Here is a 25,273-nt window from a genome sequence, read left to right on the forward strand (position 1 = left end):
ATAAATAAAATATTTTTTTAAAAGTCCTGGGAATAGATAATGTAAGGTTTTCAATCCTATAAAAAGTGTACAGTCAGCTGGGAATGTTTCTGATCCAATGTGACTCCAGGGCACAAAGACAAGGCCCATCACACAAGTTTTCTAAATTCACTTGCCCAGATTTTTCTTGAACCATTTTCCTAACTCTGGGTTAATGGCTCTTCTTACTTTCTCACCACTTCCCTTTCATCCTTTCATACCTGAAGCTTTAGTCCCTCTTTCCCCTGCCCCCCTCACTAAAGTCCTTAAGACTGGACTCAGTATCATTAGAAAGAACTTCTATGACCAATGAAAAAAATCAAAGCCCAGTGAAAAAGGCAAGAAACCAATAACACCACGCCCCTTCCTCAAGAGCATGAAAGGTTGTTTAAAACAACAGTCTTCTGGAGAGCCTGGATGGCTCAGTCAGTTAGGTGTCTGCCTTTCACTCAGGTCATGATCCCAGGATCCTGGGATCCAGCCCCATAGAGGACTCCCTGCTCTGTGGGGAGCCTGCTTCTCTTTCTGCCTGCAGCTCCCCCCTGCTTATGAACACTCTCTAATAAATAAAAAAATAAAATCTTGAAAAAAAAGTCTTCAAAATACAATTACCTAAATTATTATTTCCTGTAAAGGGATATTTAGATAGTGATATATGGATATAGATGATATATATGCAAGATAGATAGATAAATATATATATTCTGAAGAACATGTTCACTACTCAAAAATGAGCTGAGTGATTCCTTCTAATTCAAAATAGTAAAGACAAAAAAGTCCAGATTTCCATTTTAATACAAATTAAACATTAAATAAATGTATGTAACTTTACTGCAAAGCCATTTCTGTTTACAGATAGTGCTTCAAGATTGACTAATACATAATGCTGGAGTTCTAGTTATTGGAATGGACATGTCTGAGAGGCACCAGAGGAACTGAGAAAGCTTGACCTCTAACCCTGTATAAGTACTTCAATTTGGTGAAATTCCTTCCATTTGGGAGAACCTGAAGCTGCCATAATATGTGTCGAAGAAATTCTTTCCTTTGCCAGAGGGGTGCATCTTTGCTATTCCTGTTCAGTAGGAGGTAATACTTATTATAAAAAGATTACCACCACATATTGTATTCCCCTTTTAATCCTTTTTGGAGTTTTTCATTGAGGATATTATATTCTTCAATTAGACATGGGTTGCTGAACCAGGAAAAGTCTCATTCAAAGCCTCCCAAGAAGAAGGAAGATCTTCCAAAGATTTGGACTTAGAGCTAAATCAAGATAGAGTGAATATATTTTAGGAATCTGCATGATGGCTACATTACTTTGGCCTGGGACATTCTTGGAATGCTAATTATAGGAGGAAAGTTTGTATTAGACTGGGCAGTTAAGAAGTAAACTGTAGTAGACTGGTAATCTATGTTTTCTCCCAAAAAGCTTTCACACATTTCTTCTGTTATGAGATTCCTCTACCTTGGCCATGCACTGGGCAAATTATCCATGTCTGGCCAACTTCTTTGGCAATTTCAACAGTTCAAGGTGAAGCATGTCCATATGGAAAAGTAGGAGAGAATGACACCAACATGCAAAGAGGAGCAAATGCAAGTAAAGATGATAACAAGAGCAGGAGAAAGAATTCCTGGTAGTATGGAGGCCTTGATTCTAGCCCTAAGACCCTAATTCCTGCAGTTCTTCCTGTAGTTCTGTGAACTACCCCATCCCTGCTCTATGACCCAGTAAACCACCTCCCTTATTTGTGGAGGCCAATTTATATAGGCTTCTATCATTACAAAGAGTTCTGACTAATAAATGCCCAGAACCATGGGGTACTCAGAGAAATTAAACAAAAGTTCAGCTTGTTGTTATTGTTTTTTTTTTACTGAAACCGTAATACATTCCTTGGTAGACATTCAAACAGTATACAAAGGTATATTATGTAATTATAAAATAAGTCTTCCTCCTCCCACTCCCAGAGCCCCACTGCAGAGGCAAAAATTTAGCCATTTCTTATGTATCCTTCTAGGAATTTTCTTGGATTAACCTTGTTGTACCGTAAAGGGACAAGGAAAGAACAAAGGAAGTGAGATTTAGGGTTCCCAGATCTAGCTCAACAAAGCAGAGACGTATCATATTATCTCTATTTTTTCCTTTTCTAATGGTAATGCGTTTAAATCTGCAATTATAAGACTGTCCTACCTTGAACTTTCACATTTTATATTTTTAAGTAAAATCTCAACAAGGAAGTACAAGTTAATGAGTTTTGTTTTGTCATCATGGAGGACTTTTACAATGCACTTTAAAACATCCAACATCTTGAAACAATTAACAAAACCACTGAACTTCACAGAAAGTTGGTTTGTTTTTTTAAGACCTATAAACATAAAGGGATTTATTTTTTTAACTCTATATCCAAGCTGCCCAGTTTGAGATTTCCCTCCTGTAAAATAGTCAAGGGGTCAGACAATCTATGTTGTCAGTGTGGTTTCATTTTTTTATCTTTAAATTTGTGGCACAAAAGAAATTGCTAGAAGACCAAGTTTAAAGGTACTGCTGATTCAAATATATTTTGGAAGTAGCTACACAATACATGAAGGTCTGACCAAAAATAGATGCTACACAATATTGTGAATGTACTAAATGCCATTGATTTGTTCACTTTAAAATGTTTTATTTTTTATTATGTGAATCTCACTGCAACAATAAAAAAAAAAAAAGATGGTGTTTAAGAAAGTTCTACATTTTGTAAAGCAAACCTGCACTAAAAAAAATTTTAGAGTCATCCTGTCTGGCAAAAAAGCAAGAACTAACCCTTGTTGCCAATCTACTCTGACCAAGACTGTGCTAAAAGCTAGAGAAGTTATTATAGTATGTGAAAAGGTGATGGGCGCTTCGAGGAAAGAAGTTGAATTGGGTAGGAAAAATTAGAATAGATAGCAGGGTGGAGGCAGTATTTAAAAAGATGGTCCTGGTAGGCCTCATTGAAAGGGTAATATTTAAGTAAACATTCAAAGAATGAGAGGGAGCTGATCAAGCTAATATCAGATTTCTGAGAGAAGAACATTCCAGAAAGAGAGAACATCCAGTTCCAAGGCCTTGAGGCAGACACATGTCTGACATGTTCAAGAAACAGCAAGGGTAGTATGGCTAGAGTAAAGTTAACAAGAGAGAAAGTGATGGGAGATGAGGTCAGAGAGCTAATTGAGGGCCTGAGGACCCTGGAGGCTATGACGAAGACTTTAGCTTTTACTTTTGGTAAACTGGAAAACCATAACATACTTTAGGAGCCATGGCTGCAACAGATGCTGTGCTGAGAATAAACTAGCAGGAGGGAAGAAGAAAGGACAATGATAGAATCAGAGAGACCTATTAAGAGGCTCTTCCTGTACACCAAGAGGAAGACAATGACTGGGGAAGTTACAATGGAAATGGTGGAAAATGGTCCAATTATCAAATTATTTTTAAAGTGAAGCTCCCGGAATTACTTTTTTTTAAAAGACATTTTCTTTTTCTTTTTAAAGATTGTATTTATTTATTCATGAGAGACACACAGAGAAAAAGAGAGGCAGAGACACAGGCAGAGGGAGAAGCAGGCTCCATGCAGGGAGCCTGACATGGGACTCGATCCTGGTTCTCCAGGTATCAGGCCCTGGGCTGAAGGAGGTGCTAAACCGCTGAGCCACCCAGGCTGCCCAAGCTCCCAGAATTTCTGATAGGTTATACAGGAGATGTGAAAGAAAGAGATGAGTCAAGGATGAGTTCAAGATTTGGGACTCAAACAACTAAAGGGAGAAAGCCACCACACACTAAAATAAGATAGCTTAGAGTGAAGCAGATTTGAAATAGAGATACGAAGTAGGAGGAGGATGGACAGGAATGACAATCAGAAGTTCAGTTTGGGACAAGTTAGATTTGAAATGTCTATTAGAAAATCAAGTGGAGGGCACCCCAGTCTCCCTACAAGCAATAATATTTAATCATGGTGCTATCCATCAAACCCAATGCTTTCTTTCTCCCCCAAGAGTGAACACCTGACCCTGATCTGTTGTCAAACTGTAACATGGTTCTTCCATACTTCTCTTCATTCTGCATCCCATTGCCTGTTCTAGATGGAAACATTAATTTATTTGAACCAAATAACTCTTTTCGAAAGATGTTACAATTTACTGCTATTTTAAGAAAGCCATGACTGAATCTTTTACAACAATTATGATAAAAGGGCCCCCAAATGGTGATTACCAAGGTGTGTTTTCCCAGACTGGGTAGGAGATCTGGTCCAGTGAAGTGACACCTCCCAAAAGGAACCTGGACCCTTATGACTAAGATATATCTGATTTGAGTTAGATCAAGGATATTAATTTCCTAGGAGGCAATATTTAGAATCTGACTAAATATGGGCAAAAAATCAGTCATAATAGAAACAGGACAGATCAATAAAAATCACCCTAATCATTAGTCCTTAGTTTATCCAATCAGTTTCAAGCTTTCTTCCATGCCAAACCTCTTAAGGAGCACAGTAAGATTAAATCAAATGAGTTTTTAACTTGAGTATGCACACACAAGGCACTATGGGCATCTCATAGCCATGCCAAACAGGCAGAGAGGACAAAACAAAATCCTGGCCCTGCATATACACAGACAGATCGTTAGCAGAAGGAATAGGCCCAGCTGCAAAGGCAAATACCAGACTGGCAGCCAGATGGGTGAGGCACAATGGCCAGAAGACACAACAAGCCCAAGCATGACTAAAGCAACTGGTCCAATCAAATGAGTAGAGCACAATGGAGAGGAATCCAAGCATCCTGTCTGCCTTCCCCAGTCAGGCAGACAGACAGGTGGGGAGTGTTTGTAAACAAATTATCCATGGGCAGCAATAGACTGGTATACAGATCCAGGTTCCTGTCCCCGGAGAACAGCTGGCAAGTGTCACATCAGATGTCAGGGCCCAGTCTCAGGCTGAGCTCAGGGCCAATGTCCAATCCTAAAGGGGGACAGTGCCTTTGAGCAGGAGAACTAGAGATCTGCTATAAGCCAGATCTGTGGCTTGGGCCAACAATGAACAGGAAGAGGACAGATGTCACTTGGGAGAACATGTTACTAGCCCATCAAACCCCAAGTTTAGGTGAATGACTGGCTGCCAAGTCCACTAGTGGCACTGAGGTGGTTGATCTACTTCCTCAATTGGTTTAGACTCAGAAATGGTGGGTGGGGATCAGGAAGGGAGGGCAACTGGAAGCAAGGTACATCAGTGGACCCAAAAGGGAGTAGCTGGGCCACATAAAAACATAGAAATGAGGCAGGAGACCAATAGGCTTGAGTTATTTGCCTCATCATGCACCATGCCTACCCTCTGACAAAAGTGCTAATGGGAAAGAAATGGCTACAGTTGAATTACTCACTTGGAAATCTAAGTGGGAAACATGAATAAATAGTCATTCATTCCTTCAACATTTATTGAGTACTTACTGTATTCCTAGCTCTTGCTGTAGAGCATGCAAAGATGTCACAGACATGGTATCTGCCCTCAAGTACCCTACAGTAGAACAAGCGTGATAAAAGACTCACAAAAATAACTATATGATAAGTCCCAGCCAAGAACTGTGGAGCACAGATGAAAAAATGAAGACCAGCCAAAAAAGAACAGAAAAGCCTCATAAGCTTCTCGGGAAAAACAATCTAGCCAATTCTGCCTGGACTGCATAATTCTCTCCATTGCTCTATCAGAGATTTCCATCACCGCTGGGTGTTGCCAGTTGTATCCAACTCCAGGTCTCAAGACAGCCATTTTGGGTTTGGGTTTTGTTTTGTTTTGTTTTGCTTTATTCTTTCTTAACGGTCTTTTTTTTTTTTTTTAAGATTTTATTTATTTGAGAGATAGAGAGAAAGAGAGCATGAGTAGGGGCAGAGGAAGAGGGAGAAGCAGACTTCCCAGTTGAGCAGGGAGCCCAACATGGGGCTCGATCCCAAGACCCTGAGATCATGACCTGAGCTGAAGGCAGGTGCCCCTGAAGACAGCCATTTTGACTTTATCCACATCCTCCTCAACTATCTGAGTCTTGGGCATTATGGACCTATTGCAGAGGGGGCCCAGGATTCTATAAAATAGTACTGAAAATTCCTAGCACATACTAAATAAGTAGTCTGAACTTGTTATACTCCCCATAAAGTGAGGCTAAAGATAACAGGCACTTCAAAGGGCTATTTCAAAGATTAAGTGAAATAATGGTACGTAAAAGGGTTTTGTAAACTGGAAAGAACTAGAAAAACATTTATCGTTTTAATGGGGTCCCAAATTGAGCCTAATTGGTTTGAGCCATGCCTGATATGTTTGAAGAACTGGCATCTGGGGCATCTGAGAGTCACTCCACGTAAGGACAAGGACATGGTTTTGCTCACATGCCAGAAAAAGAGACAAAGTTGGGTAGGAAGCTGCAGCATGTATGCTGGCCCAGTGCCACACCCAGACGTCAGAACTTAGCAGAAAGAGGGGCTTCATGAAAAAGCTGAGGGAGCTGTTTTCACAAAGGGACACTAATGCTTTAGGGCCTAAGGACAAACTAAGATGCAAAATGGGGCAGGGGAGAGAGTGAGGGGATAGAGGTGAGGAGGAATGGATGAGACAGTGGTCTTCCTAACACAGGGAAAATTCCAAAGCATTCAATGCTGCTTAGTCACCTGAAGAGTTTCCACATGAGCAGAAAGCATTCTTGGTGCAGACATGAACACGTAGGACATCCACTGTACCTCACCCCTGAGTTTCTAGGTGATCCAGAGATGGCACCAATATGAGCATGAGAGGAAAAATGAAAGGAGTCCTTGTAAGTAGCTGTGAAATGCTTCTAGGGGACAAAGTCTCACAGGAAGGGTGAGCAAAACATAGGCCATAACTCCTAATATGACCCCAATAGTGATCTTCACAGGTTGGTAAGACCTGTAGACACCATGTGAGTTTAGGTAGCATTAGATGTTGTTTCCATCACTTTTGTTGTTTCCTGTTTTCATTCTCAGGAAGCCTGAGGATGGAGGTGTTGTTACCCAGCAAGGCTAGAAGCCCCTTCTCTTGATGAAGACCACCCAAAAGTGAGCCATGGCATTGTGAAGCACCAAACTCATGCTTTCAACAAATGCTGCTCAAATCAGCTGCAGCACCCTGTAAAATCCTGACTCTTACCTCAGTGTTTCCAAGTCTGGAAGAAGAGAGAAGGGCAGGTGGAAGGATATGGAAGATTACGACATAGGAGCTGCATGGCGAGGTGGCAAAGAAGAGGAGACAGGTAACAACTGCATACCAGTAAGAAAACATAAAATTTCCCTTTTAAGTGGAGATGGGGGTAGAAGCTCAGTGTAGGAAGCTGGGGGCAAAGGTGAGTCAGAGAGAACAAAATGTACCCCCCTCCAAAGATATGGCAGGAAGTCTGGTCAAGGGTGAGGATGCTGGGTTTTCTCCCTCCCCCACAGCCCACCACCATTAAGCCTAGAATTCTGTCCCAAGCACCTTGAGAGGTGTCTCACACGTGCCCAGAATTGGACACACCACACAGAAGCCTGCATTCACTCAACAAGGAGAGAGTAAACAATTCATCTGAGGTCTGCCAAGAGAGCTCTCCGGCACTATAATGTTCTCTGAGGTTGAACGTTGGCCCTTGCCAGAGAGGGAGGAGCCCAGGAAACAACAGGGGTCTCCTTAGCAATTTGGGAATCTCTGTCAAATGTCAGCTCACGGACTGCTCTGACCAGTCCAGCAGTGCCTGGGCCTCTGCTATAGGCCGCGGCTCAACTTCATCCAGAAAATTGCTGCTTCTGACCGAGTTGATGCCTGTTTCCCAGCCCATCCTGGGTGCCAATCCTTGGAAAAGCTCAGTGTTAAGACAGGTTGGGGTGGGAGGTGGCAAATCCATGGATCCCAAAATGGATAGTGAGTGGCTAATTGGTGAGTGGACAAGTGTGGGTTTGGGGAGAGAGCAGGGTTTCACAGAGGTGGAGCTATTTTGGCAGAGATTTAAATAGTAAATAGGAGCTCACCAGGCAGGAAAGGAAGTGAAGAGGTGTAACTAACTTTGTTAGCGCTTACCATGTGCCAGGAAGTGTGTCAAGAGCATTTCAGGCAGAAAGAAGAGCAGGTACAAAGTTGTGTAGAAATGTGAAAGTGCCTGATACATAATGGTTAGCGTATACTGTGGGAGTTGTCAAAAGACAAGACTAGAATGGCAAATTGAAATGGCAAAGAACTTAAATTTGTTTTAAATATGTATACATATTTTTTGGTTGTTATTTGACTGGCATGGGTTTGTCCTGGATTCACTCTATAAAATACTTGTCACCATATATGTAGGTCAGAATTTAGATGACAATGACCCTTGTCGTTTTCATTTCATAGCTGAACTTATTCAAAGGTCGGTTTGTAAAAAATAAAAAATAATTAATTTTAAAAATGGATGATTCAAAAAACTATCTACATATTTTAAATACATATATATTTATGTATATTTGTACATAGGTCTGGAAAGATACATAGCAATATGTTATGGTGGTGAAGATTCTGATGAGTTTCATTTTTACTTTTTTTTAGGTATCTATATTTTTTTCTTTTCCTTTTCACCAAGGAATAAAAGGAGGCTGAGGAAGCAGGTGGGTCTGAATACCATCTTAGAAAGTATGCACTAGATTCTGCAGGCACTGGGAAGCCACTGAAAACTCTTGAAGGAAAGAGGTGAGCCATCAAGAGCTTCTTAGGTGGGAAGCCCTTGGTGACTCATTTCATTTCTCTTTTCCTGGGCCCCTCTTCCCTGTGCCACCCACAGACCCAAAAGTCAAGCCTGTAGGATTAAACCTCTCAGTCCATGAGATGGGAAGCTCCCAGTAATAAGCAGAGGCACAGTCAATGTGAGTACATTTCTCTGTCCATGAAGAGCTCCCCAAAACTTGACAGCAAGCACAAAACAACCTGGCTCTGCCCCAAGCACAAAAAACAAGGGGGAAAAAAGGACAGGTGGTGAAGCATTCACAAAAGCTAGGGAAAAAAGGCAGATTGTTTTTTTTTTTTTTTCCCCTACAATGTAGGAGCTTTTATTACTAGAAAATAAAATCCTGTCTGAGCAAATGCCAGGAAAACGATTAAGGGCTCAATTTAGACCGGGAGGCTTGGCTGAGCACTGCTAAGCAGAGAGCTAAACAATGTCAGCCCCACTCTCTGTGCACATCACGTTTGGGGTGAGCGGCCCAAGCCATAGCCAGGCCTCTTGCCGCCAGTTCTGCAGAATTACAGTTAAGCTTTGGCCACTTGGTTTCAGTTAAAAGGATTGTGTGGAAGGAAGGATAAAAGGCTCTTGCGTGCAGACCAGCTAGTGCATCTGAGAACTGAGAAGAAATGAAGCCAGGTCATTGCCAAGCCCTGCAGAAACATTTCTTTCCTGTGGTTCTCAGGATCCCCACCCTGACCCAGGAAGAGCATGACATGGTGGAGAAGCATGGGCTGGTTTGGGAGTCAGACAGGCCTGGGTTGGAGCCCTCATTCTACTGTCCATGGGGCCTTTGGGCAAGATTTTAATTTCCTTGAGCCCCAGTGTCTTATCAGTAAAGTGAAAATAACAATTTATAGAATTATTATGGGGATAAAAGTGACATGATACATACAAAAGCACCAATAAAGCAGATAATTTGTAGTTTCTTCCTTCCTCTTTCTTCCTCCAAAGCATCCTAAACCAAAGAATTGTGGCACAATGGAAAAGGTGTGAGATTAGAGATTGAGAAACTACTGTTCTAGTCTTTGTTCAACTACAAATGAGCTGTAGTGACCTTGGACAAGTCACTCAGTCTCTTTGGGCCTTGCTTTCTCCTGCTGAAAAATGTGGTTCTTAGATTAAATAATCTCTTTCAGTGTTAATTATAATAACTACTACTATTAAGCAATTGCTATGTCCCAGGCATGTTGCTCAGCAATGCATATGTATTATCTTATCAAGAAAATCTAGCTACTCTGTAGGTTCTAGGTCAGGCTTAAGCAGCTGCCAATTCTTAAAACTATACCCGGGGTTTCAGGTCTAAAAAACACTGATCTGCTTGTAGCAGCATAAAACAGTCCCCACAGAGAAATAATCTCATATCAGGGGGTGGGAAGGAGCTATTGTAAATGAATGTCCTAGGGCTTTTGATAAGGCCAGAGAGAGGACATTGTGATGAGGACCTAAGGAACCAGGCGACAGGCAGTCATCAGCCAAGTGAGCAAGTAGTTGGCAGCCAAGGTCAGCATAGCAAGGCAAGCAGAGGCCTCTCAGGGGCCAAATGCAAGTTCAAGCAGAGATGCAGGCCATCTGGACTACATGTACACTGTGAAGTAAGTGGGCAAGAGGGAGAGCTGTGACTTGGCAGCCAGCTGCTATCCCTGGGGATACAAGACCTGACTCTGGCAACAAGGAGACTCAGTAAGAAATATAAAAGCCTAGCATTCATGGCGAGGCTATAGTATCCAGGATTAGCTAAGTGAACTATCATAAGCCTGGTATCATTTGTCTATTGTTCTGTGACAAACCTCCTCCAAAACTTAATGATTTAAAACAGCAAAGATATATTATTTCTCACAATTTTGTGGGATGGCTGGGCTCAGATGGGCAGTTCTTCAGCTCTACGTAATGTCATCTGGGTTGACTAGGGTGACTACACTCAGCTAGGAGCTTGGCTGAGGCTAGAACATAAAAGATGGCTTCACTCACAAATCTGGTAGTGGATGTTAACTACTGGCTGGGACACCTCAGTTCCTCAACACGTGGCCTCTCATCTTCCACGGTCTCCCTCTACATGGTCTCTCCATCAGAATTAACTGTACTTCTTTACAATGGCAGGTGTTTTCTAAAAGGGCAAAATAAGAAACAGGTCAATACACAAAGAATTAATTCTCTCTCTTTATACTAGCAAAGAACAATTAGAAACTGAAAATTTTAAAACAATACCACGGATAAGCCCAAAACATTAAAGACTTAGGTTTAAGCTAAAAACAAATACTGAAAAAAATTGTTAAGAGTTAAATACATGGAAAGATATACCATATTCATAGATAGGAAAACTCAATATTGTTAATGTCAATTCTCCCCAAACTGGTCTCTAGGCTTATGGAAATCCCAATATTTTCCAAAAACGGGCAAGTTTTAAAGATATTTACAAGTTGATTCTAAAAAGGACAAAAAACCTATAATAGCCAAACCAACTTTAAAAACGAATAGCAAGTGAATGGCTAAACAATCTCCATACAATGCAATACTACTGAGCAATAAAAATGAATGAAATATTAAAATACACAATAACTTGGGTGAATTTCAAAGGCATTCATTACTCTAAGTGAAACAAGCTAGTCACAAATTTTATATACTGTATGATTCCATTTATATGTCATTCTGGAAGAGGCAAAAATATAGGACCTTAATATAATCAAGACAATGTGGTATTAAAGATAGGATAAATACATAGATCAGCGGAACAGAATAGAAAGGAACTTAATATAATCCCTCATCACAGAAAAAAAACACGTATCACATATGGCCAACTGATTTTTGACAGAGGTGCAAATGCATTTAAATAGAAAAAGGACAGACTTTCTAACAAATGGTGCCAGAACAACTGGATATCAATATACAAAACCGTGAATCTTGACCAACATCTCACAACTTGCACAAAATTTAACAAAATGGATTATAGACATAAGTGTGAAATTATAAAATTTTTGGAAAAAAATATAGGAAAAAATATTTGTGATGTCGGGTTGGGCAAAAAGTTCTTGGTAGGACAACAAAGCATAATATATAAAAGAAAAATATTGATAAATGGGACTTAAAATTTAAAATTTTTTGTGCTATGATTTATGAATTATTGAACTCTACCTCTGAAATTAATGATGTACTTACTATATGTTGGCTAATTGAATTTAAATTAAAAAAAAAACTTTTTTTGCTCTATTAAAGACACTGATATATCATTCTGGAAAAGGCAAAAATATAGACATAGAATAGATCAGCAGGGCAGCCCGGGTGGCTCAGTGGTTTAGCGCCTCCCTTCAGCCCAGGGCATGATCCTGGAGACCCAGGATTGAGTCCCACATCGGGCTCCCCTGCATGGAGCCTGCTTCTCCCTCTGCCTGTGTCTCTTCTTCTCTCTCTCTCTGTCTCTCATGAATAAATAAATAAAATTAAAAAAGAAAAAAGAATAGATCAGCAGTTGCCAGAGGCTAACATTTGGTAGAAGGTTTCACTATAAGAGGCAGGGAATTAGAGAATTTGGGGAAGAAAGCTTTATATTCTGATTGTTAGCAGTTATACAACTCTGCATACCTATCAAAATCAGAAAAATGTACACATAACAAAGAAAGTAGATTTTACTGTAAATATATTTTTAAAAACTAGTGCCATAAATAAAATTCAGCCAAAAAAAGATCAAATCAAAATTCCGCCAGACCTACCATGGTGAGGAGACCAAGTATTATTATCTCCATAGCAAACATTTTTAAATGTTCAATCCCTTTTTTAATAAAAAATGAAGCTTTAATCAAAGAAATACCATTTTGCCTGTCTTTTATATATATTTTTAAACTTTTAATAATACCAGTACTAGCAAAGGTATAATAAAATGAGCATTGACAAATGCAATGAGTGGGCATATGAATTGGTACATCTTTTTTGGAAGACTATATGGCAATATGCATAAAGAGGCTGAAAAGTATTCTTAACCCTTAGAAAAGTAAAGTGACTCCTAGGAATCAATGCTAAGGAAATAATCAGAGATTCTGATGAGGATCATTATCTTTTCTGCATTGAAATGCTGTCTCCCTCATCACAGGGACAGACGTGCAGCGGGTCCTAAACAAATGTTGCCGACTAACTGGATGGCAACTGACTTCCATAAAACATCTGCTTCCAGCCAGGAGTCTAGTAGGAAGAAAAGCCTTCTACCGCCAGGCCTGTTTGGTCAGAATGCTGCCTTCTGTGTAACAGCACTGAATGACTGTCTATACTCACTGGGAAGAACCACAGTGATGGTTACATTCCTAATGAGTTAGCAAGTGATGCCCCTGGCCATGCCCATAGAGACAGCAGGGGTCCTCATCCAGGCTGACTGCTTCATGAGAGAAAACTTCAGAAATCAGATTGAAGACAATCAAAGAGGCAAGAGAGTCAGTTCAGCAGACACTGGGGACTGCTGAGAAAGCCAGGGAATCTGGGCTGAGAAGTCACTTTAAGATGGAGGAAGACCCTGGCAAAGGACACAGGGTCTAGGCTTTGTCTCCAGACCCTACTAGTGATGCCTATGCCCTACTAATTATTCTGTTTAATCTCAGTTAAAATTCCATTAATCCCTTTGCTCTGTGTTATTATGTGCACACCGCAACTCCACTCCCCATCTCTGGCTGAGTGTTTATCTGTTTATACAACAGCCTTTGCCCTGACCACAGTGCTCTAGGAACCCCCTCAGTCCTGCTACCCAGGCTCTTTCCTCTGCCCCTTGGCTCCTCCAGGCCCCACTCTACCCACCATCTACCCCCTTGCACACCTTTCATACCCCCTCAAAGATCACAACTGTGCAGGCTTGGTTGATGGGATCATGTTACTGAAGAAGGAAGCAAGGAATCTTTCCATGATAGTATCTCTAACGTAGAAAATTAATTCTGTATCCTGACTATAACGAACAGTAACCACTCTTAACATTTATTAACCAAGCACTAGCTGTGTGATAAGCATTGTGATAAGTGCTCTACATGCATTATAAATTCTTACAACTTAGCTCATACAGTAACACAAGATGGTTACTCTATCATGATTAACATCCTCATTTTACATATGAGGAATTGAAAGCTCAGAGAGGGATTTTCCCAGGGCAATATGGCTAATAACAAACCAAAAACCTAACTTTGAACTCATTCATTTCGTAAGTATTAATAGAGTCAAATACCACTATGCTAGGCATGGAGACAACAGGGTGAACAAGACAGAACCAGCCCCTGCCCTCAAGAAACACATTGTGTCTGACAAATTAAGCAAACGTTTACAGCTGCCCTAATTGGCCACAGAGCAAGGATTCAAGGCCATGTTTTCTCTATCAACGCCCAAGCACACAATTATAACACTTTCTGCCTCTTAATATAAGTAGTCCCTCTGCAATAAACATAAAGTCCTGGAAGTTCTCAGGCTGAAGTGAGCCACCTACGTGTTGATGATGAGCAAATTTTGTGTATGAAAGTAAAGAACACATGGAATGTTTTTTTAAGGCTTTGCTCAATATCACCTTCTCAAAGAAGCCACTCTAACCACGTGCCTTCTATCAGCAGTGTCAACTCATCTTTCCCTGCTCACTGTTTCCATCATACTTATCATCGTCTTTTATAATGTATCATGTATTTATTATGCCTATTGTTTAGTATATGCCTCATCACACTTTAATATAATTTCCCCAAGGGGAGACAATCTTTAATTTATTCACTGAGGTATCTTCCATGGGGCTAAACAGGACCTGGCACACAGAAAATACCAAGTAATTATTTTTTTGTGTGAGGCGATGGTAAAAATCATGTACGGATTTAGTAGACAGATAGTGCTAATCAACAAGAGCCAGGACAGGGAAAGAAGAACTGAACTGGGAACTAAGTTCCCAATCAGTAGGATGAGAGTTCACCTCCTGGAGTCCTGAGAGGTGTGCCGCAAGAACTGGGAGTGGTAAAGGCAGATCACAGCCTGGAAACCAGAAGCCCCTGCAGGAGGTAGCGTGGATATGCTCTCTGTGCTCAGAAGCACGTCAGGAAGCCAGGGTAGATCAGGAAGTGTGAGACCATCTGTGCTCTACAAGAACCCAGGGAGTCAGGGGGTCAGATGAGCACGCAAGGGTTGGTGATCAAAGCAGGCAAAGGCTGAAATCTAGGAAGTCTGGAAGAGCAAGATAATGATATACATCTATCAAAACACAGTAAAGAGCCTAATCTTGAGGCAGGGATTGTGGGAGCTAAGGTTTCTTTCAAGTTTTCTCCAACGAGGTGTTTGGTCCTTAGGCTCCAGGAGTGAGTAGGGAAGGGGGTATAGTTTAATGGTATGCTATAGCTCCAGAGAACTGATTGTGCAGATCTCTTCTCAGCCTCAAGTTTAGTGGCCTCACATTTGTAGTATGAAGTTGGCCGTGGTAGAAGTATTGACACCATGGAAATTGGCAAATGCTACAAATCAGAGATTTATAGAGAAGGGTCAAAGACCATGTGTGGTCACAAAGCTTAAAATATTTACTACCTGGCCCTTCACAAAAGAAGTTTGCCAACCTGGACAGCCCGGGTGGCTCAGTGGCTTAGCACTACCTTCGGTCCAGGGCGTGATCCTGGAGTCCTGGGATGGAGTCCCACATCGGGCTCCCTGCAGGGAGCCTGCTTCTCCCTCTGCCTGTGTCTCTGCCTCTCTCTGTGCCTCTCATGAATAAATAAATAAAATCTTAAAAAAAAAAAAAAAAGTTTGCCAACCTTTGATCTAGTAGCAGAGATAAGCCTTACTCCTTTGTAGCTCTCTCCATCAGCCATTAAAAGGATGAGGTTTGAGCCAGGCCCTGGCCTGACCTCTAGTAGAACCACTACTAGAGAAGATGATGCTAACACATAAAAGGATTGAGGCTGGATATCTCCTGGGCTACAGGTCAGTTAGCCAATTAGAAATGTGTGTTTGCAAATATTTGGCTGTGTGGGCCAGAGGCTAAAGTTGACACATAAACACTGAGCACAAAGAGAGGGAGGTTGGGGGTTAGCCCAAGAACACAAAAAGGAACAAAGTCAAATGATCCTTATTGGAGTGGGCAGCAGAGGTGGAGAGAATAACAACAACCAGCACTTCTAGAATGCCTACTGCATACCACTGGCTTGCTACTCCAAGCACATTACCCCTATTAATACATTTAGTCCTCCAACAGTCCTACGAGGTTGCACCTATTTATTACTCCCATTTGACAAAGAAACTAAAGCACAAAGAAGTGAAGCAACTTGAAAACAGTCACAAAGCTAAGAAGTAAAAAAGCCAGGATTTAAAACCAGATAATCTGATTTTAGAATCCACATTTTTAACTACTACATACACGCTCCCTCCAACAGACTGGCTGGAAAAGGAAGGAAAGCAGGTGGAAAAGGAGAACAGCAAAGAGTGTGGTGATAAGCTATATCTGAACCCAAAGAAGGAGTACAGAAAAACGAACATTTCCCCAATCCCTTGACAATCATGGCTGAGCGTTCTCTGTGCCAGGCTCTGTGCCAGATGCTGGCGGTACACAGATGAGTCCAACTTGGGCTAGACGGCAAGTAGTCACAAGTAAAGAGGCAATGCTAAAGCAGTCTGGATTAAGTCCTACAGAGCACTGTTGGGGCGCAGCAAAGAAAAAAGCTCCACCCAGCAAACTCGGGCTCTGTGCCAATAAAACTGGAGTCAGGTACCAGGGAGGCATGTGGAGCTTGGGTTGCCCAGTACCATCTGGATGAACCAGCTCCAGACTAGGTTACAAAAAGAAAGGGCTCAAAAAACAGGTCAAGAGACCACAGGAATGCCCAACAAACATCCATGTACCAGAAGACAGAAGCAGAGACATAAATCCTGAATAAATTGGTGAGTCAAAGCCTAGTAGTGATTGGAAATGGGAGAGGGGGGGCATAGGCAGCTGGGGAGCCCAGATCAAGCAGCAGAAGCCAGAATGGAGCAAGAGATTGAACAAAGGGACCTAGGCACTTCTGGGTCTTCTTGTCACACTTCCTTCCCTATCTCCCAGCTTTATTCCTCACCTAATTTTCTAATAGCAGACTCTCCACCAGCATTATGAACCAGGAACCTACTGATTTTGGTGCCCCTAATATTGGGGGAGAAGTTTCTAGTGTTAAGCATTTTATGTTAATGTTCCTCCCATTACCTCCTGCCATTCAGCTAACCCACCCAGCATGACCTGATGGCCCTCTTCTAAAAAGAAGTGTCAGGTTCCTTTGTCATTTACATTTCTCTCCAGAAACATTCCATCCAGAGCTTATGGCTGCTGATAACCTGGCAGTGTTGGTGACTTCACCATTCTCCCTCTGGAAAACGAAGTGACTCAGCAGTCATCAAAACCAAGATAACAGTGGAAGTCATTAGGAGTTCTCTGCAGGGCAAAGAAATGTCAGGGCTGTTGGGTGTCTGAATGTAGCCACAGGTCCTGGGGTTAACATAGCAGAAAAAAATGACAGTGTACCGAGTCGCAGGCTAGTCCAACAATTATCAAATCCCCAGAGAGAAACTCTTAATAAAGACTTGTTGACTTTGCTCTAACAATAGGAAGGGTGGGTTCCAAACCTTAGTTCTTCCTTCCTGATTTCCAGCATACTGACCAACATGTCTGTACTGAACACGATCATGTACACAGTTGCTGTCGTGCTATTAGGTTAGATATCCGTGGGACTGTTTGCCAGAACCCCCTTCTCCTGGGAACTACTCACGCCACCCCTATCTGCACGGCATCTTCCTATGTGGCCTTATCTCTCCCGGCACATCTGATTAGTCAGGGGTGAACACTTGACCCAAGGCAGGCCAATTAGAGCCCCTCACGGGAGTTCTCCCAACTGGAATAAGAGAATCAGTTTCTGATAGCGGAAGTTGAAAGATAAATTTCTGATAGTGGAAGTTGAAAGATAAAAAATTTAGGAGCTTTTTATGGCTACGTTTACCACCATGTGGAGGAAAGAGAGAAGATCTTGCTGTCTCTAAGAGAGAAGATCGAAATGCAAAGAGAAACAGAGGTTAGGGAGATAGACAAGATTCTTGGCAGCATCCAAGTCTAGGCACTCAGTTCCTCAGGCCAGGTTGCAGCCATACTTCCTATATTTTGGTGATTTGATTAATTATTGGATACCCTCCGTTTTTGCCTAAGCTATTTCTAGCTTAAGTTTCTTCTAATTGGTTATAAATAGTGTCTGAATCCACCCAGACTTCAGGTGGCAATGAGTATGTGGAGGCATGGAAAAAGTAGAGAACTCCCCGCTCTGCTCTTTTTTTTTTTTTTTAATTTTTATTTATTTATGATAGTCACAGAGAGAGAGAGAGAGAGAGAGGCGCAGAGACAGAGGGAGAAGCAGGCTCCATGCACCGGGAGCCCGATGTGGGATTCGATCCCAGGTCTCCAGGATCGCGCCCTGGGCCAAAGGCAGGCGCCAAACCGCTACGCCACCCAGGGATCCCGCTCTGCTCTCTTATAGATGGTACCAGTATACAGTGGCAGTCAGTCCCCAGCCTAGACAGATCACACAAGTGGTCTCAAGTCCAACATGAGAGGAACAAGAGGCCACCTCCTTCTCTATGCTTATTCACACCTCATGCCCCTGTTTGCTCTAGCATCTCACTAACTGCTCATTTGCTCGGCCACTCCAACTGATGTCTTCTTGGTCTATTCCTCTGGATTCCAACTCAGTGCATCATTCCAGGCTACTAAGCATGTCTTCAAGTACTCAAACCCTCCAGAAAGCAATCTAAGTTAGCCTCTGCCACACAGCACCGAGGGCTGAGCCTCAGTGGCACAATCAATCAATGAATGTTACATGGCATAATATAGACTAGACTAGAACTGTCACAGGAAGTCAGAAAAAAAGAACAAACCAGTTGAGGGTTTTTTTTTTTTTTAAGATTTTATTTATTTATTCATGAGAGACACACAGAGAGAGGCAGAGACATACATAGGCAGAGGGAGAAGCAGTCTCCATGCAGGAAGACCGATGTTGGGACTTGATCCTGAGACTCCAGGACCATGCCCTGAGCCAAAGGCAGATGCTTAACCACTGAGCACCTAGGTGTCCCCAGTTGAGGGTCTTGTAGAATATATGGCCTTGAATTTGGAGAGATAGAAAGGACTCTCCAATCTAAAAAAATTAAAGACACTAGAGCAGAAAAAGCTTGGGGATAAGAGGTCTGGAAACAAGAAATGAGCTTGACTGAACTGAGTGTTACCAGAATGGGACCAGTATTAGGTAAATCCAAGAGCTAAAGTGGGGTCTGCAACACAGGGTCTTAACAATAAGGCAGAGGAGATTAGACTTGATATGCACACAGGTATCATGGTAGGATTTTGATTTGAGAAAGGAGGAAAATGATATTTTAGCTACATATTTCCCACAGAGGATAAGAGACAGAATCTCTTTAGTTTAGAGGCACCTGGGTGGCTCAGTCAGTTAAGTGTCTGCCTTCAGCTCAGGTCATGATCCCAAGGTCCTGGGATCCAGCCCCATGTCAGGCTCTCTGCTCAGCAGGTAGTCAGCTTCTCCCTTTCCCTCTGTGTGCTCTCTCTCTCAAATAAATAAACAAAATCTTTTTTAAAAATAAAAATTTTAAAAATCAATTAAAATTATTTTAAAAAAGAATCTAGTTTAAAAAAGATAAAAGGGGAGGTAATGCTTACTCTCTCCCAAAAGCATTCTTTATTTTCCTAAAGGATTCATCATTGGTTATTTCGAGAATTTTTGTTGTTGGGATGCTGTTCAATATAGAAATTTAGAAAATACAGACAAGCAAAGGAAAGTTCTCCCAAAACTTCACATACAAATTAAGCATTAAAATATTTATATAGGGGATCCCTGAGTGGCTCAGCGGTTTAGCGCCTGCCTTCCGCCCAGGGCGTGATCCTGGAGTCCTGGGATCAAATCCCACATCAGGCTCCCTATAGGGAGCCTGCTTCTCCCTCTGCCTGTGTCTCTGCCTCTCTCTCTCTCTCTCTGTGTGTCTCTCATGAATAAATAAATAAAATCTTTAAAGAAATAAAATAAAATACTTATATATATATATATCTTTACAAAATGATCTATAAAACATATATACCAATAAAAACATGATTTATCAATTAGATATATCAATTAGACATAATTTACCAATTATAAGTAAGTATGGCTCTTCTCACTTAGCCATATCTTTTCCATCGACTGCTTTTGAGTGGTGAATTCCTCTATCACATTTAAAATATTACGATTTTAAAAAAATTAAATTTACATGTACCTATTTAGAATTTATTCCACAGCTCAGAGTAGCATTTTCTGAAATTTGTTCTACAAAACAGAGCTACAAGATATTCTGCCCAAAGTAAAAGGTTATGTTTAGGAGAGGCATAATCCTTTGTGGTAATTAAAAGTTCTTAGGTGCCCTACCATTAATTGCTTAAAGCTAAATAAAGTTTGCTCCAGGAAATATCTTCCCAATGGAAATTCATCAACATTGGTATAATTCTAATTGAAATTAATGTATTCAGAAAGAGAGAGTTCAAAACACAGTCCTGGTCAAGAATATCCTACATTCAATGGAATCATCAAACGAAGCCCCACTTTCTGGAATGGTGGCAGTCTCCCCAGCACCCAACAAGGCCAGCAGTAGTCAGACAGCCAGCTCTCTTGAAGGATACAGAGACCAGAAATTGAGCATCTGCTTGAAAATGACACAAAACTATTGAGGTCCCTTTCAACTCTGAGACTCCATGAATTTTAACTGAGAGCATTAAAAAAAACTTGCAGATCTCATTCTTCATTCGCCAGCCTCAAGCAAGCCATTTTTCCTCTCCAAGTCTCAGGTTCTTCAGCTTTTCTGTGAAGAGAGGGCTGCCATCCAACTCTGAGCCACAAATCTCTGGAGCCCTTTGGAGTCCCTTCCAACAGTGACAACACACCATCCTGGTCTCCTGGTCTCTTAACTTCTACAGCCTCACTGAGGAACTCTATCCTTCCTCTTTGTTGGAAAAAAAAAAAATGATATAAGCAAACAAAATAATCAAGAGTTGCTCATATGTGCACACAGAGCATGAACCAAACAGCTGGAAAACAAAGAAAGTAGGTGAAAGGTGAAGTTGTTTTGCTGAATGAGTGTCAGAGGTTGGTGTACAAATCCACAGGGGAGGATGAGAGCTTCACTAATGCTAACACTTGCTCTGAAAAAAATCTGTTCACAGAACTTCCATCCCAGCAACCCAACTTCCACTCTCCATACTAGTGTCTTCTGAAAGGCCTAGAGGCAAGGAAAATCTTATTTTTTCTTTCTTTCCTTTCTTTCTTCCACGAAAACAAATAGAGGTTTAAAAAAAAAATTTTTTTTTTTTTTAAGAGACTGAGGCTCAATTAGAAAGATCCTCCATAGGGATCCCTGGGTGGTTCAGCAGTTTAGCTCCTGCCTTCGGCCCACGGTGTGGTCCTGGAGTCCCGGAATCAGGACCTGGGGTCGGGTCCCACGTGAGGCTCCCTGCATGGAGCCTGCTTCTCCCTCTGCTTGTGTTTCTGCCTCTCTCTGTGTGTGTATGTGTGTCTCTCATGAATAAATAAATAAATCTTAAAAAAAAAAAAAAAAGAGAGAGAGAGAGAGAGAGACCCTCCTTCCTCCTTAGGGGGGAAAAAAAAACCTACAGCTGTTCCAATGTAACCCCAGGGTCCCACAATATTTGGCTTTTCTGAAAGCAGGGAGGGGGTCTTACTGTTTTGTGTGCTCCCCAGAGCCCAAAGAACCCAATTCCCTGCTTCTCTTTCGTTTTAGTGTTGAAAAAAATGAGAGGAACCTCAAGGAATGTGGAGAAAAATATATTTAAGTTGGTGGTCACTTCTTGAGGTGACCATCCATCCATCCTCTGGGCAAAATATCACAAAGACCAACAAAATCTGAATCTAATTAAGGCTAAGAAAGGCACAGAGCTGATTACCTGGCTGAACCAAACACTCCTGAGCACAGGCCTTCTGCTCTGAAACCCTCAGGTCTCCTCACTAGCTGCAGAACAAAGCCCACTGCTCTGCTTTAATGAAGTATACAAATTCAACAAGCAGTCTGATATTTTTGGTGCAGAGCCTGAGCTCTAGTGTTTCTTTGGTCCTGGTCTCTCTCCATAGAGGCTGTCACTTAAACCAACAGCAAGGCTGGTTGGTTCCCAACATCCTTCAGTACACTTTACAGAGAACCTATCATGCTAGTGCTCTTTGCAGTGCCTAATATAGAGAATGGGTCTTCCCCAAAGGCTTAAGAACCAGTTGTAGGGGGGCGCCTGGGTGGCTGGGTCAGTTAAATGTCCAACTCTTCATTTCAGCTCAGGTCATGATCTCAGATTTATGAGATCCAGACCCAGGTCAGGCTCTGCACTGGGTATGGAGCCTGCTTAAGATTCTCCATCTCCCTCTACCCCTCCCTACCACCCCCAAAAAAGAAAAGAACCAGTTATTGGACTGTTCTTGTACCTGCTAGGTAATAAACATTTGTAGCTTTAGCTAAATTTTCTCTAAGACCTCACTTGATGTAGAAGTTATAAAAAAGGAGGGGACAGGGTGCCTGGGTGGCTCAAATGGTTAAGCATCTGCCTTCAGCTCAGGTCATGATCTGTGGGTCCTATGATTGAGCCCCACTTGGGCTCCATGCTTAGTGGGGAGTCTGCTTCTCCTTATCCCTCCACCCTTTCCCTCCACTTGTGCTCTCTTTCTCCCAAGTAAATAAATCTTTAAAAATAATAATAAATTAAAAAGGGGGGGATATAGCCCCCACCCATTTATAGCCACCAGCGGTAGGGAGACCAACTCATCCTGATTTGCCAAGGACTTTCTCAGTTTCAGCACTGAAAATCCCATGTCCTAGGAAAACCCACCATGCCAGGTAAACCAGGACAATGGACCCACACACATATTGAACTCAAAGAATTTACCAATTGCTAAAGCCAAAGTAGCTTGAGTTAGTGCAAAACATCTTGTTTCCCTTGAAATCACTTCTGCAGGCTTACATTTCCAAAATGAAAAATGAGATCTAGAGTCTTGTTGATATAATCAACAGCATCTATTTCCCCCAGGAGCTTGCTAGAAATGTAGAATATCGGGCCCTATCCCACATCTACTGGATTAAAATTTGCAATTTAGCAAGGCCTCCAAGTGAGATTTTCACAAGGGCTCATGTCCCTTAAAGTCTGTGGTATGCTGGCCTAGAGGAAGAGATCTCAGAGAGTGACTTTTAGCTGGGTCTTGAAGTCAGTAGGAATGAGTTGGCAGAGGGCATCAGAAAATAGCAATGTGGTTATTTGGCAGGAGCCAGTTGTTGTTTCTGGGTGTGAGGGATGGGAACTCACCCACTGGCAGGTTGGGGAGACTGTAAGGGAGACTGTGGAAGCCCTTGCCCATCAGACAAAAGTATTCGCCCCATATATTCCTTGCTCTCTCTCCTTCAAGGCTCAGGCAGCTATGAAACTCGATTTTATTTTCTGAAAGCCAGACTCCTCCCTCCCTCTGGCCTAGTTTGGTGGCGGCAGGACTTCCACAGTGCTAGCCCAGTGGGGGAGCAGCAGGCCCAGGGAGATCCTCTGCCAGGACGGCATTCTGGTTCCAGCTCTTCTCTCTAGGGACCTCTGAAGGGTCTGACATAGGGTTCCCCTATGTCTCTGGCTTAGGAAACACAGGCTCTGATGGGGGAAGGCAGAGGAGATAGCCAGCAGTTAAAGGGATGCAGATCAAGGATCTCTATTTCAAAAGGAGAAGCTGGCAAAATAAGAAAAATGAGAAGCCTCAAGCAATATCTTGCATTCAGAGACATACTATACATACAGTATTGGTAATTCTCAAAATAACCAATGATGAATCCTTTAGGCAAAATGAAGAATGCTTTTGGTAGAAAGAATAAGCATTACCTCCTCTTTTATCTTTTTTTATAATTTTAATTGATTTTCTAAAAAATTTTAATTGGTTTCTTAACCACTTTGTGCCCCAGTTTCCTAAACCCTACCATAGGGATTACCTCTGTACCAACCTCATAGGTTGTAAAGATTCAGTAAATTAATGCATGCAAAGCTCTTAGAGTAGCGCCCAGGAGCTCCCTCCAAGGTACTGCCTTGAATTAAACAATGGCTTCTGTCCTAATGTGGAAGTTGGAGACATGACTTGCTGAGTGGGGAGCTGGGTTGACAGCCAGTCTCGAGGTCAACCCAAGGGGCCATATCTTCATAGATGTTGGCATTTGAAAACATATTATACTATGGTACTCAAATATGGAATGTTAGGGATGCCTGAGTGGCTCAATGGTTGAGCATCTGCCTTTGGGTCAGGGCCTGATCCCAAGTCCCACACGGGGCTCCCTATAGGGATCCTGCTTCTCCCCCTGCCTATACCTCTGCCTCTCTCTCTCATGAATAAATAAATAAAATCTTAAAAAAAAAAAAAAAAAAAAACTTTAAGTAAAAATAAATAAATAAATAAAATATAGGGCAGCCTGGGTGGCTCTGCGGTTTAGCGTTGCCTTCAGCCCAGGGCGTGATCCTGGAGACCCGGGAATCAAGTCCCACATTGGGCTCCCTGCATGGAGCCTGCTTCTCCCTCTGCCTGTGTCTCTGCCTCTCTCTGTCTCTCTCTGTGTCTCTGTTGAATAAATGAATAAAATCTTTAAATAAATAAATAATATATATATATTCCATATATATATGTATTCTATATATATATGGAATGTTAATCCATCAAACATAGGGTGAACTGAGACTTCCTGTGTGCATTAGTCAGTGGACAGAGAAGCAGAGCCTAATGAGTGATACACAATAAAGGATTTATTACAGCAATTAGAACTGAAGCTAAATTGACATAGTGGAAAGCTACCAGACTATGTGTCCCTAGCATGGCTGGTTAATTTTGAGAACTTCACCGAAAAACTCTTATTCCACATACTAAAGTCCAGGAGGCTTCTACAGGAGGTCTTTCTTTTGGTACCTCCCTCTTGGGGGTGTACCACACACCACTCTTTGTACACATCTGTAATAGGGCCTGTATCACTTGTGTCTCAAGTGTGCTCCTCTAAAAGCCCTTCCAGGACAGAAGCTGTGTCTCATCCCTTTGCATCTCCAGCTCCTGGCATGGCTTCTGGCATATGTCAGGTCAGATTATGTGAAATCACTGCCATTTTATCATCTTTCATCCAAAAACAAACAAACAAACATGCAATTCCATAAATTTCAGAGTATTAGGAGGCACTCAGCAAATGTTTACTAAATAAATGACAAGACAATCAAGTAGCCACAAATTCTAGTTAAACATCAAAGAAAGAAACTAGGGCAGCCCAGGTGGCTCAGCGGTTTAGCGCCGCGTTCAGCCCAGGGCCTGATCCTGGAGACCTGGGATCGAGTTCCACGTCGGGCTTCTTGCATGGAACCTGCTTCTCCTTCTGCCTGTGTCTCTGCCTCTCTCTCTGTTTCTGTCATGAATAATAAATATAAATAAATAAAATCTTTAAAAAAAAAAAAAGAAAGAAACTACCTCAGGTTTTGCATGGCCTCAGATTTCTG

At 41.8% G+C, this 25,273-nt stretch overlaps 1 long non-coding RNA gene across 14 annotated transcripts in view; it reads right to left on the minus strand.

Annotated features, from left to right (window-relative positions):
- The window catches only part of LOC144322580 (uncharacterized), a 181,043-nt gene that overhangs the window by 99,767 nt on the left and 56,003 nt on the right, over window positions 1-25,273 (minus strand). For 9 of the 14 annotated variants that reach the window (XR_013388197.1, XR_013388196.1, XR_013388201.1 and 6 more), the window contains 2 exons: window positions 10,717-10,852; window positions 9,641-9,703 (listed from right to left, as the gene is read on the minus strand). This is a non-coding gene — a long non-coding RNA (uncharacterized LOC144322580). Of the gene's footprint in view, window positions 1-8,551; window positions 9,365-9,640; window positions 9,704-10,716; window positions 10,853-24,515; window positions 25,183-25,273 lie in introns of those variants that run through there. The other 5 variants (XR_013388200.1, XR_013388199.1, XR_013388192.1 and 2 more) reach the window with 3 other exon arrangements.

The sequence above is a fragment of the Canis aureus genome, chromosome 10 (assembly GCF_053574225.1).
Source record: "Canis aureus isolate CA01 chromosome 10, VMU_Caureus_v.1.0, whole genome shotgun sequence".
Classification (NCBI taxonomy): Eukaryota; Metazoa; Chordata; class Mammalia; order Carnivora; family Canidae; genus Canis; species Canis aureus.